Below are 14,087 nucleotides of genomic sequence, written 5' to 3'. Positions count from 1 at the left end.
GGTCACTTGCACTTGACATCTAGAGAGCCAAGCCAGAAACTATGAATTGAGAAATTGAGGACTGTAGAATGCTGATGAGCAAAATTGTGCACAGCCTTATCTGTCTGCTTACGTGAGAGTGTTTCTAAGAAAGTCCCTAAAGTCTCTGTCACTCAGACAGCTTTTGTTTGAGTGAGAGAGTCAAGCCATACTCAGGAGCAATTGCTGAATCATGTCCCAGCATCATAGTGGTGTGGAAAGCCACTTAGATAGGCTGGCCCTGTTTATAGACTCTAAAGGTCCCGTGTTTCTTCCTGCTCATGTCCTTTGTTCTGTTAGAGGTCAAAACACTCTCCATCACTGTTCCACTGTTCTTCCTGAAGTCTTACCTGCTCTAAGGACCAGCTGAAAACTCATCCACTCTGCCTGCACATGCCAGTCCATAGCTACTCCTTCTTAGATTTAGTGATCACCCCAGATACATTCTTTAAGTTTGGCATATTCTGTACTGTTTGGGAATATGTCTTGTCTTGGCCACTATACCTGGTGGTAAAGTGTGGCATGGGTAGCATGCTCTGCTTCAATCATTTGGGCAATGGCACCAAGAGAAAGTAGCTGGAGAAGCAGCAGAAGGAAAGCTGGAGTAGCTTTCCTTCTCAGAAAGTGGTGGTGGGCTGAGGTCAGGGGAGGAAGGGATAAGGTATAACTTGACCTAGTCCCAAGAGAAAAGTAGACATTGCAGTCATCACCTTCAATCACCCATTTACTCTATCACCATGGCCCTATGGGCAGAACTATTTCCCTCTTCATTTTCGTTCCCTTAAGACTTGCTTTCCCCTGCAGGGCCAAGGCCATTACTGATGTTTGTTTTAACCTCATTTATCTGTGAAAGAGATTGGTTGCATAAAGTGAGAGGAAGAAGGCAGGTGACACCATTCCATGTGATTTACTCTAGAGCCCTGCCCCATCAAAGGAAGCCTTGTTGGTTTTCTTTGTGACTTCCAGAATGTCTAGCTCAGTGACATAAAATATGTGCTTTGTAAGTATGTGTTGATTGTTTGAGTAACATTTGCCAAGCTACATAAAACTAATGAAATGAATAATAACTCATTTATTTATGGGGCAACTTTCACCATTCAGAAGATAGAAATAGCCTTATAGCAGCAAAGAAGCCCATGCACATTGAGACCAGAACTTATTGACTTATGACTGTGTAAATTAAAGTTCCTGATTGAGCCATCTTCAGTATTTCTTAGAACAGAAACTAAAGGGAGGTGCTATGACTTGCTGGTATGTTAGTGATGTCTACCCAGGAAGGAGGAGACAGTGAAATTCCTAGATATTTAATATGGGGGCAGACATCTCTCTGTACATCTCAGTATGGTCTGGCAAGGGTTAGGTGGTTTACTCTGTTCAAGAAGTAAAATTGTTTGAATATTCAAAAAAACTGCTTGAAGAATAAAGTCAGGAAATCTACCTGGGATACCTGGTTTCCCAGTGAGACTTTAAAGAAAAGTCTTTACCGATAATACCAAGTGTTGGTGAGGATGTGGAGCTCCTGGAACTCTCTTTGCTGGTAGAGTGTATATTGGTGCAATAACTGGGAAAAAATTTAGGTGGTATCTATTATGTATCTCCCCATGACCCTACAATTCTGTGCCTGGATATGCACAACAGGTATGAGGGTTTCTCTTCATTATAATATGTACAAGAATATTCATTATCAGCTTTATTCATAACAGCCCCAAACTGTAAACAACCATAATGTTTCTATATGCAGTAGAATGGCTAAATACATTGTTGTGTATTGATGCAACAGAATGTTATACAGCAACCAGAAAGAGCACTCTATTGGCATACTAACAGCATGAAGGAATCTTACCAACAGAATGTTGAGCAAACAAGCCAGATATAAAAGTATACATACCCTACTCATTTATATTAAGTTTAAGAACAAGCAAACCTGTTGTGTGGGGTAGAGGTCAGATAAAGATTAGTCTTGATTGGAAGGGGGAGTGAGGGAACATTTGGGTAGTTGTAAATGTTGTAAATTATTGTCTGGATGGTGGTGACATCAGTGCATACATATGCAAAGATTTACCCAGCTCTTAAGATTTGTACACTTTGCTGTGTTCAAGTTATACTTTAATAAAAGAAAAAGAAAAGGGAGAAAGAAAAAGGAGCTGTTACTAAAGTATGACACTGAGTAGTTTGCCCCAGACCTCTGTATCTTTATTTATTGGCAGGTTATCAGTGTCCTTATGGCTCTTGCCTCTGAAGCTTCTGGTGAAGTTTAGCTTCTTACTCCTGTTCTCAACTTGCTCTGGAAAGAGTTCAGGTCTGGGAGTCAGGAGGCTTCTGCTATAGTCTCTCTACCCCTCCTGCCAGCTGTTTACTTATGGGTAGGATCACCAGGGAAGTCTATGAAAGAGGCATCTCAATGCCTCCTTCACCTATAACCCACAGAGTTTGGTGAAATCATGTTAGGTACAACATGTTAAAGAGTTTTAGGAAAAATCAAAAATCAAAAGCTTCACCCAAATACCAAGATGATTATTATACTTGAACTTGATGAAGTTGATAGCAGCTACTGATTTTAATCATATGAAATGCTGCCATTAAAGGCCATGTTGTGACTTCAGACAATTGGGCAGTGATTTATGAATCATTTTGGTACTCAGCCCAAGGCAGTCAGTTGCACATGAGGGTGACTTGTGTGTAGGGAAATGCGGTGATTACAGAATCAGCTATTGCCACAAGGCCTGGGGGTCCTCCAGGCGACACACTGGTCAGCATCAGGGGTTCAGGATGATGTTCTTTTCAAAGTGAAGGCTTTGGACCAATGTAGCTAGGTGAACAGTGTTCTACTCAGACAATCCAGTCTAGTTCTGGCTATTCTACCAAATGGCTGTGTGACAGAGGCAGTCCCTTCACTTCCCTGGGCCTTAGTTTTCTTATATATAAAATGGGGCACTAGATGTCTTAGGTTCTAGAGCTTTAACTTCCTGTGTGTCTTCCTCATACAGCTAACTCTCAGTTATTTCTGTACATGTATTATGTGGTCAACTTTAAATCCTGAACTGACTTTCTCTTTTCATGTGGCTGTTTTCTGTCTATCCTAGTCTTTGTGTTCAGGAAAGGCAGATTCATGTTTGAACAAATAGATCTTTCATAACTCAGCTGTGAACAATCATGTTGTCTCCTACCAATTATTCTGGATTATTGATTATCCATCATTTTGATCACCCAGTATCTTTCTACCATTAGTGCAGGTGACTAAGTGCTGCTGAATGACACCACTCTGTCCCTGTCCCTCCTGCTTCCCTCTGCTCCATTGGATTCCTAGCCTGGCATGCCTTGATGAGGAAAGCTGAGCATTGGTAATGTTCTGGGTTTGGCCACGTTTTCCTAAGGATCGTGAGGGCAGCTCCGTCAGTGCTTCCAGGGCCTGAGGTCTGGCACCTGAGCCAGTGACAGTACTGGTGTGAGGAAGATGAAGCCAGGGAGGAGAGACCTGCCAGTGCTGGGGAGGTGAGCACTGAGGTGTAGCACGACATGCTTATGGGCTTCTTGCCCAGCCTGAGCTTTTTAAGGCTGAATGAAAATGCAGAGCCAAGGAGAAAATCTCTCATTCTCCCCAGGCCAGGCTGGGCAGAGGTCTTATTCTGCATGTGGCAGGACCTGGGGAAGGAAGAGGAGGGGTGATGGGGCCAGGAGAGGGTGACTTGGCAGTGTCTGGGAAGGAATCAGGCCCTAGTATTATTGCTCAGGGAACTGGAGAAAAGCTGCGTGGCACCTTTATTTTTCCTGTTCCTTCATGACCGTTTCTGCAGGGATTTTTCTTCCTGTCTCTCATGTTCCAGATTCTTCTGTGGGGGTTCTGTGGGTCAGGGGCAGGAAACTAGGCCAGGCCTTGGCCTCTGAAGACACTGTTTATTCCCTGGAAGCACCCCCCTCTTTGGAGAATAGTCCTGATTCCTGCTCTTGGGGTGTCTAAGCCCTTTTCTCTGAAGTTTTGTGCCTTCTTTTCTCTGTGTTGCCTCCACCACTCCCTTATTTGGTGTGAGAGTTTGCTTTCTGGAGCCCCTCCTAGATGATGGCATACTGACACTTCCCTGCCCACTCCCAGCTGAAGTGGTACTCACTTCAAAGCAGGCCCCCAGTGGGGACTAAGGCCACTGATTCCACCTATGACCAAATCCTTTGGGTTCTGCATTCTTGAACTGTTTTGCAATGTGGTGGTGCAGATTTCTTTTTTTCTAAATTATCCATAACAGTGACAAAACCTTGTTTTTGAACGTTAATTTGATTTTTGGAAAAAGCCCAGCTTCATTTGGGGAAATCTGGAGGAATAGGAAACCAAGTCTGGGCAAGCTGAGTGATAGTGGTTTTAGTATTTAAAAAAAAAAAAAAAAAAAAAGCAAGGTTTGCCTGTGAAGTAATGATGCAATTTACTTATTGTTTATTTAAAAATGACAGTGAAGGTTACTCTCAAGAAGAGACCAAAAAATGTTTTCAGCATCTACTGGGATAAGCATAGAGCCCAGCGGGGAGGGGGGGGGGGGCAACTACAAGGAAGTCCCCATTTTTCTGTTCAGTTTGGGTCGGGGGTTGCTTATGGGTCTGCAGCATCATACAAGGCCAGGGCACTCTCTGTGACTGCAGACACACTCCTGTGCCTTGTGGGGAGGGAGGAGTGGACTAATTTGGGGCTACTGCCAAGTCCCCTATAAATCCGAATTCAGATGTTGCTGGGGAGGGAGACTGAATGAGAGGATCTGTGTCAGAGAGGACCGCCTGATGTGGACAAAGCTCACCCCAAGCCAGTGGACCTGCATAGAACCACAGGCAAAAAAAGCTTGAGAGAAGTGGGAATAGGTCAGTGTGTTCCTTATGTAATTCAAGTGGCCTTTGTCAAGCTGTCTTAAAGAGCTGTTCTTTCAAAGAGTTGGGACTGTTAGAGCTGGGGTCTGGGCTATGACCAGACAGTCTGGTTCCCAATGACTCAGGCTGTTTTTCAAAACAGTGACCGAAGACATGGGGGAAGTTGAGATGGCTGCTGGAGAGAACTCTCGCCCAAAGCTGTGAACAACCAGGTTTTTCTTTCGTGGGTGGGGTCCTCGATGGTAAACTGATGTCGGGGACATTCTAAATACATCTATCCAGTTGCTGAGCTCAGAGTCAGCAAGGGGTCTATTCTGGGGTAGGGGGTAGAGCTGATGCAGATGGATCATCTACTGTGTACCAGGCATTTATATACATCATCTCAGGTAAGCTGGACATTATGATCCCCAATTACAGATGAGGAAACAGAGCTACATATAGTGAAGCCACTTCCTATGATCTCCTCACTGCCTTCTCCCTTCTCATTGCACTCTTGTTCAATCTAAGTGTTCTGCATGTTGCATTATGATTATTTTTCCACTCACAGCGATTCTAATGGAATTGGTTTAGGGTGGGGCCAGGCTTTGGTATTATTTTAAAAGCTCTCCAGGTGATTTTCATGTGCAGCCAGGGATGAGAACTGCTGGTCTAGATCATAGATTTTTCATTTTTATGTATCTCCAGGATCTAGATCAAATTTGAGTGTGTTTCAGAATGAGTTGGAGAGTTTGTTAAAACACAAGTTGCTGGCCCCATTCTCAGAGTTTCTGATTCAGCAGGTCTGAGGTTGACCCAAGAATGTGCGTTTCTAACAAGTTTCCAGGCATTGCTGCTGCTGCTGCTACTGATAGTGGTGGTCTAAGGACTAATTCTGTAAGAGCCCCTGATCCCTTGGAACAAGTGTATGCACTCAGTGGATGCTGATTGAATTGGGTACACACCAAGTTGTCCAAGGATTTGAACCCTGGCTTGATTGGTAGCAAAGCCTGCCCTCTTACTATGATTCTAGGCCTACCGTCAGGGAACCTAGAAGGACAAATGAGGTGGCCCTGGTGTCTGCTTTACCTCTGAGAGGAGGGTAGAATGCAGCAGTCTTTAGAGTCTCCTCACAGGGAGAGACAATACCAGTTTCTTGCCAGAAAGCCTAGTGGCTGTTGCATGTTCAGAAATTCTGAGTGGAGGTTCGAGGCAACTAAGAGGTCCTAAAGTCCTAAGCCAGGACACAGATTGCTGATGCAAGGTGTGACCTGACAAAAGATGGTCACGGATGTGCACATCCCAGAGTGTTTGTTATACAGGGCTTGTGGGATCTGCTTTAACAAATTCCACCTTGTTTGTGCTCCACAGGAAATTCAGAAGATGGTTTAGTGATGTCAGAGGTTGAGGAGTGGGGTCCTGAGCCATCCTGAGTAGGGGAAAGGTTTGTTGGGGTAGAGCAGCTGTGACAGTCTGGGTAACTGGAACTGGAAAGGATGTTTCAGGCCAGAGTAGGAATATGGTGTTTAGAAGAGGGGGAGGAGAGGTATGTCGGCAAATGCAGCAGAAGATGTGGGGAGTTCCCTTCTCCTTCTGGAGGGATGTCTTGGACACCTGGAGACTTACGTTACCAGGTTTTGTTGAACAATGAATGATTTTTAAAAATCCACCCTAAAACAAATCTTCATTTAGTGCTTGCTAGGTGCACAACATTGTCCTAAATGCTGTGTGGGGCCTCCAAAAAATAAATAATAAAATGCGGAGTATGATATGTCACATAATTGGTGCAGATGGGTCTTCAAGAATTGGGGGAGGAGTCCTTTGGGCTGTGGGCCTGTGGAAGGCTTTGGGAAGGCTGAGTCCACTGGTCCTGCAGGCTGAGTGAGTGTGAGATGGGCAGTGATAATAGACAGAGTGACGTTGGGGTGTGGCTCCTAATGTATGAGTAGCTTAGGCTAGGTATAATGGAGATTTGTGGGGAGTGATGATGAGGATGTGGATGGCAAGGGGAAATGAATGTAAGATCCTTGTTCTGGATTGTTGTTCTATCCCGCCTTCAAAGCATGAGAACTGGGATGCTTGGGGACCCTCCTGGGGCCCCCTAACTTTGACAGTAGGGCTGCTGGTACTGACTACTTCTTAGAAGAGTTTCTCCAAGGAGTCCTCACACACAAAATTTCATCTTTTTGGTTTTCCAGAAATTTTGGAGTTGGAGGGAGGACAGGAAAGCTCCCCTCTACTACTTTTTACAGTTGGCAGGACTGGGATTTAGGGAAGGGAATGGGCAAAAATATGATGCTCTGGGTGTGGGTTGGATGCAGGGGATGGATGAGATGGACATGTGAATGGAATGCTGTTAGCTTAGGGCAGGGGTGAAGGGCACAGTCTTCCTGGAATAGCACTGGGATGTGGACACTTGATTATAGCATTGTTTCTTATGCAATTTGTATTTTAGTGGGTCTGGGAAGAACTATGGAAAATAAGAGAGGTCAGAATGGCAGTGATGTGGGGACCATGGGGCCGGCCATGGCTACAAACCTGAGCCAGAGCGTGCTGGTGATGCAGGAGGCCTACATGTGAGTGGTCACCAAGAAGTTCCCGACTGACTGGGCTGTCTTTACCTATGAGGGTAACAGCAATGACATCCATGTGGCTGGCACTGGCGAGGGGGGCCTGGAGGAGATGGTGGAGGAGCTCAACAGTGGGAAGGTGATATATGCCTTCTGCAGGGTGAAGGACCCCAACTCTGACTTGCCCAAATTTGTCCTCATCAACTGAACAGGCAAGGGTGTGAATGATGTGCAGGAGCATGCGCCAACCATGTCAGCACTGTGGCCAGCTTTCTGAAGGGGGCCCATGTGACAGTCAATGTGAGGGCCAAGGAGGACATGGAGCCTGAGTGCATAATACACAAGATAGCCAGGGCCTCAGGTGCCAACTGTGCCTTCCATGGGGAGAGTTGCCATTTCCAGGACATGGGCCCCCAGGCCCCTGTGGGCTCTGTGTACCAGAAGATCAATGCCATGTCTTATATCTGAGCCAGCAAAGATAGCTTCTGGGCCAAAGCAGAGGAGGAAGAGGAGGAGGGAGAGGAGGAGAAGGAGGAAGAGGAGGAGGAAGAGGAAGAGGAGGAGGAAGAGGAAGAGGAGGAGAAGGAGGAGGAGGAGGAGGAGGAGGAGGAAGAGGAGGAGGAAGAGGAAGAGGAAGAGGAGGAGGAAGAGGAAGAGGAGGAGGAGGAGGAGGAGGAGGAGGAGGAGGAGGAGGAGGAAGAGGAGAAGACAACTCACAGGCTGGAGAAGTGGCGGGAAGAGGAGAAGTGGCAGCCACTGGAGCAGGAGCACCAGGAGCAGGAGCTGTGTGAGGCCTCCCTCCAGGAGCAGTGCTATCGGGAGGAACAAGGCGGTGAGGCTGGACCCCAGGGGAAATGTGAGCAGCAGGAAGTAGTTTCAAGGAATAGAGAGGAACAGGAGCCTGTGTGTAAGCAGCCAGCACATGCATGGAGGGTTTTCAAGCAGAAGGAAAGGCCGTGTCCACCACGTCTGTCTCTAGCCCCCAGCCAGGTGAACTGAGGAGTCCCTTCCTGCAGAAGCAGCTCACCCAACCAGAGACCCACCTTGGCAAAGGGCTGACCCAAGCCTCATCAAGGCCCAGGATAGATCTCCATTAGGAGTCAGTACCTAGCACTCTGCTGTGTCTAGTACAGACGGAAGACGCCCCAATGCTGCAGCACTAAGATGGTGGCTCTGAGCATGTGGACCATGGTGCTGAATGGAAAAAGGCTCTGTGCTCAGACCCTATATGACTACCAGGCAGCCAAGGACACTGAGATCTCCTTCAACCCTGAGAACCTCATCATGGGCATTGAGGTGATCATTGAGCGCTGGTAGCATGGCTTTGGGCCAGATAGCCACTTTGCATATTTCCTGCCTACTCTGGAGCTCATTGGGTGAGGACCCTCTACTGCTGGCTGCACCAAGGCCATCCTTCCTTTCTCCGCCCAGATGTGCTTCACTTATTGCTGGGAGAGGTGGTGTTCATGGTGTGAGAGCCATAGACACTTCTCCAGGAATGGAGGAGTCTTGTCTTCCCAAAGAAGATAAGCCGTTGGGCTTTCTCAGTCTCAGTGGCTCAGCCTCTGTCTTTCTAAATGCAGCATTACCCTGCTGATTCCCAAACATGCTCTGGTAGCTCCCAGGGCCTGATCAGCCTGGCCTTTGACCCCAGCAGAAAACATTGAACCAAGCTCTGCCCATGACCAGCCCTTCAGTGACCTCTGCCTGAGGAGAATGGCACTGCCAAGCCTGGGCAGGGGCATTTGCCTTTTCTTTCTTTTCCTCTGGACTCTAAAGGGTGTTGGCTATGGCTGTTAGTGACCCTGGGAACCGTGAACTTAGTAGAGTTTATGTCTGAAGTCAGAGTCGGTCGTGAAAGTTTGGGCAACAGTAGATCATCTTTCTGGATCCTGCTTTGTGCTCCCGGTCCTCTCTCCCATTGCCTGGGCTGTGGTCTGTGAGCAGTGGGGACAAGGGTGACCAAGCCTCCATCTGTGTATATGAAAGAAGCTATGAAAACATCAGCAAACATGTATCTTTTTGCGTGGCGAACCCTCTTCTGCTGGCCCTAGTGTGTGCTCTCAACTGATTCTGGCTCAGGAAAAGTAACCAGAGTGCTTATGCCTGCTGTCTCGCCTATTTCTCTCCCAGCCCACCTGTGTCTGCTTTCGGAGTAAGAATTGCCCTACACAGGCCCAGAGGTAATTTGCCCTGTTGTGACCTGAATGCCCATGTGTGGAAACAAACTCTTTTCCTGGGTGTCTGTGATGTGTTTGTGTGCACACAGGTACCCTCAGACCTTGGGCGAACCACTAGCCATCTGAAAGAGGCATAAACATTAAGATGTAGGGGGAAAAAAGAAGGAAAAAGAAGAGAGGGGAGGTCAGAGCAGCCCCAGGCAGAGCATATGTTTCCAACATCTCTTAGTGGCCCCAGCAGGCTGGCATCTCAGGGTTCGCAGGGCCTGTCCTAGTACTGTGGTTTCAGGAGTGCCCTCCCCCAACCAAAGTTCATGCTGCTTCCCCCCTTCCAGCCTTCCCTGGGCCTCCATGCCCACCTCTGGGCCCAGTGAGAGCTAAACATTTAATCAGAACTGCAACGTCCTCTCTCCCTGCTGGATTGTCCATTAGACAGTGACTTAGCTGGTCTGGAGGAACCCCCTTGTGCCACTCCCCCTGCTAAAACCAGTCATGGCTCCCCTAACTTTGAAGTCTGCCAGATCTGACTAAAGGAGGAGGGGGAGGTGTTTGTGCTCTACTCCACCAGGGGTATCACCCGTGAGTATTTATACCAGAGAGGAGTGTTATGTTGCCTTGGCAACTTTCTTGCATGGGTTCTGGTGCTCAGAATATCTGACAAATCTCAGTGTTTCACACTCAATGGGCAGAGATGGAGGAGCAGATGAAAGGGTGAATCTCAGTGATCAGGGCCAGGGCCAAAGATATAAAGGGTGGCTAAGATAGCAAATGTCAGAAACTGCTGAGGTCACAGAGGTATCCTCCAGTTCCTCCATGTCTGCCATCTCTCCTTCCACCTTTTCCCCTGTAGTTACATCTCTCCCTTCGGTGATGCCCCTGGGGCCTCTTAGTTCTATGTATCATTCAGTCACTGGCATGAACAGGGGGTGCTCTCATGGGCAGAGTGTCCTGCTGGGTGCTGAAGGGAAGTGGTAGGTACAGAGGGAGGAAGAATCAAGGTCCAATGTGTGGCTTTTCACCATTGCTTTGGTCCTTAGAGAGCTCCCACTTGGTGGGGGAGAGCATGGCATCATTGCCATGGCATTTCTGCTGGAAGGAAAGGGAAGACAGTGGGGTGATGAGGCCCAAAGTTTAGGAGTGTGGTGTTCTCTGATGTTGTTCTCTGATGTTTGTGTCATGGTACATATAATCAGATGTGGGATGGCAGAAATAGTTCATTGCAGAGATAGTTGGTGCATCTCGGGCAAGGCCAGGGTCAGGGAGGATGCTAGAGGGCCTGCAGTAGGAGGGTCTGGGGAAGCTGGCTCTGACGAGGAGAGTCCCTGTGTATCAGAGAAGCTCTCTCCTCTCAGATTCCATCCACGGGACCTTTTCCTGTGATTATGCAGTCCTCTATAAGAACGCCTCCTTAGATATAGGAGACCAGAATACTGAGGAGGCAAAGGGCCATGAGGTTGATAGCACCCTTTTAGGTTGTTCTTTGGAGAAAATATGCTGAATAGGTGTTTGTGTGTCTAAGTCCAGGTGTCAATGTTGAATAAGTGGAGCTTCCTCAGAAATACAACCAAGATCTGTACCTTCTGTGGCTTCCAATGATGGGATCCTTCTGACCCATAATTTGGCCAGCATTTGAAATGCATAATTGTCTCTATTACATCTGTAATTTATTATGTACCAGCCATATGCTAGGCTCTGTATGGTAGAGAATCTTTGGAGTGACTCTTTCCTGCTTTGCTGAGAACTGCTGGGCTATGGCTCCTCTGACTTGTTAGGAACAAGGGAGTGAGTGCAGAGAGGAGCAAGGCAGAGCCTGGGTCTCAGTGAGAAGGAAAGTGAGAGTGGTCACACCAAGGTGCCTGGGATTCCCTCACACAGGGGTTTCAAGGAGGGTGTGGGCATTGGCTTTTAATCTGCTGAGGAGGTAGGTAGGTAGAACCCTGGGGTTTGAATGTTAGGACATCAGGGGTCATCTTTGAAGGAACAGTTTCAGGAGAGTAGTGGGGGCAAGGAAAGCATAGCTGAGAATTTTTGCATTAGCTGGGAGTGCTTCCTGGCTCCAACCTCATTCTCTCCTGGTGTCCCATGATCCCTTTTATTTTGGTTCTGTGGGCAGTGGAGATGGCTTTTCTATGGTGCTTTGCTGCCTTTCTGCTACTGGGAAGTGCAGGGAGGTACTGTCTTGCTGACTCTCATTTTATACCCTCAGGGTCCCACATTGTCACCTGGTACTTCCAGCCAGCAGGTTATCTCTTTTATGACCCCTCTCATTCAGTGATCAAGGTAGATCCTGGTGAAGCTGTGAGCTTGCTCTTTTAGGTCCCTTTGCCCTCTGGTTTCTAGCTCACTTCAGTCTCCCCAAATAGGATCAGTGATCCAGCTCCAAAATGACCCCTTCCTCCTCTCCAAAGCATCAGAATTCTTGCTCTCTCAAGCAGCTAATAAATGCATGTATGTTTTGCAACTTATGATGGACTGGTACTAGCTCAATGGGCTTTCCTCATGGGAGAATTTGATATTTAAAAGAAGAATGTTAAACTGAGGAAGTAGATCTCTAATGGTAGAATTTCAATTGCCATTGACAATCAGGTGGAGTTGATATTTTGGGAACCCTGAGCTGTATTTACAGAAAAGCAGTTATATCCGCCCCCCCCCCCCCCCCCCCCCGCTTTAAGTCTATCAGATTTTATCTTGAGGATGGAATTTAGTTCATGGTTCCCCAAACCCAGCTCCAGGGGAAACATGCAACATTTGGCAGGTGGAAGAGGAAATTGACATTTTTTGTACTATCTCAGAGCGTATAACTAATTGGGTCTTCTGAGTAGTATTAATGGAAAAACTATATCATTGACAACTGGATGGGAATGAAAAGGCCTGCTCTCAGGTGGAGCTGAAGGGAACTAACATTTAACTCATGCCATCTGTATGCCCTACATTATTCCAGGTACCTGACACTAAGACACTTGTCTTATTTACTTTTCAGACAGGGTGGACAGCCAGCCCATGTACACTTAGGTGGAGCAACTGTCATTTGTCCCCACATTGTTCTGACTCCAGAGTCTTATCCCGTGTCTGTATACCAAAATGCTGGACAAGGTTCCCTGTGATCTTCTGTTCCTGGCAAGGCTGTGATCCCTCACTAGAGCACAGAAAGAAGTCCTTCTTGGGGAGGGAAGTGTACTAGATTCTTCTGGGCTTGACCCTGTTTGGGGGCCTCTCTTGCTCTATTGATGGGAATAATTAAATGTTGGCTCAGGGATTCTGTTTCCATTCTCTTCTCTTATCAGGACATACAGTTCCTAACTCACTGAGCAGCTGAGTTGCCTTCCCTGGGGGCTTAGGGAGCAGCCAAGGGCTGTCTCACCCTGGGTGAATGGTGACCCCTCATGCCCTCCCTCCAGCTTCAGGTTTCCTTTTCCTGAGTTTGTGATTCATCATTTTTTCACTTGAATATCTTAGAGGAACCTTAGGCAGAATGTCTAATGTGGAACTGGTCAACCTGATCATCACCCTTTCCCCCAATTTTATTTTTTGCTAGGCTTCTCTAGTTCTGAATATGGGATTCTGATTCTCTTGGTTTGAAGTTAGATTACTTTTGATTCCCCCTTCTCCTGTTCCCCAGTCACAAGGACTTTCATGTTCATCCTTGAAATAATTGGGAGACTAGTCCTTGCTTGCCATCCTCAGCACCATCCCCTAGTTGGGACCCTTCTCGTCCCATGCCTATCAGTCCCCTTCTCTGGCTCTCTGAGCACTGCTGCTTTCCTTTTCTTAAACTCCCCCACCCAAGCACAGCCAGTGGTTTCTCATAGCCTTACGGTCAAGGATTGGACCCTTCATTCCCTTAGCCTGGCCCCTATTGTCTCACACAACCCAACTGGTCTATAGTGTTTCCCACCAGCTCTTCTAAGTGAAATGTTCTTCCACAAAGCATGTTTCCTGCTTTTTCTCCTATGGATGAGATTTTTCCTGCCCCACATGCCCTCACTGTCTCCTTTCCACCCCCCCTCCCCAATCCTCCCCCCGAATCCTTTAAGGCCTGCCTCTAGTCCCCTTCCTACACAGAATCTCCTGTGCCCACCAAAATCAGAAGCAACACTTCCCGCATTTAAACTGTGCTATGATTTATTTTTGTATGCCTTCTTTGACAATTTTTGTAACATTTCACTAATTGTTAATTTTCACATTTTATCACCCTGGTTGCAAATTAATTCAGGGCAAGGACTGTTTAATATACCATTTTCTTTTCCATAGCATTTAGCGCAATGCAGGGTGTTGGCCAGGGACTGCCAAGTTCTCATTCTTTCTATTCACTGCACCATCCTCACACTCACAGCTCTGTTCTTATCCCCAGGAACCTTCCCTTATTAACCCTAGCAATTTTTCAGCCTATCAGTGTCTTTGCCCCTGTTACTTCCTGCAGTCCTTCTTATACCCAATTCTGATCCAAGTCTTACTGTCTTAGAGAAGCAATGTGATCCAGTGCAAAGTGCACAGACCA

The 14,087-nt window shown here is 47.1% G+C and overlaps 1 protein-coding gene and 1 pseudogene across 6 annotated transcripts in view; both read left to right on the top strand.

The window, feature by feature from the left end:
- The window catches only part of LOC125174690 (kalirin-like), a 577,730-nt gene that overhangs the window by 135,319 nt on the left and 428,324 nt on the right, over positions 1 to 14,087 (top strand). The window lies entirely within an intron of this gene.
- LOC125175072 (drebrin-like protein) lies at positions 7,366 to 11,905 on the top strand (annotated as a pseudogene).

This window comes from Prionailurus viverrinus, chromosome C2, assembly GCF_022837055.1.
Source record: "Prionailurus viverrinus isolate Anna chromosome C2, UM_Priviv_1.0, whole genome shotgun sequence".
In the NCBI taxonomy this organism is placed as follows: Eukaryota; Metazoa; Chordata; class Mammalia; order Carnivora; family Felidae; genus Prionailurus; species Prionailurus viverrinus.
This window is presented reverse-complemented; position numbering and strand designations above follow the sequence as displayed.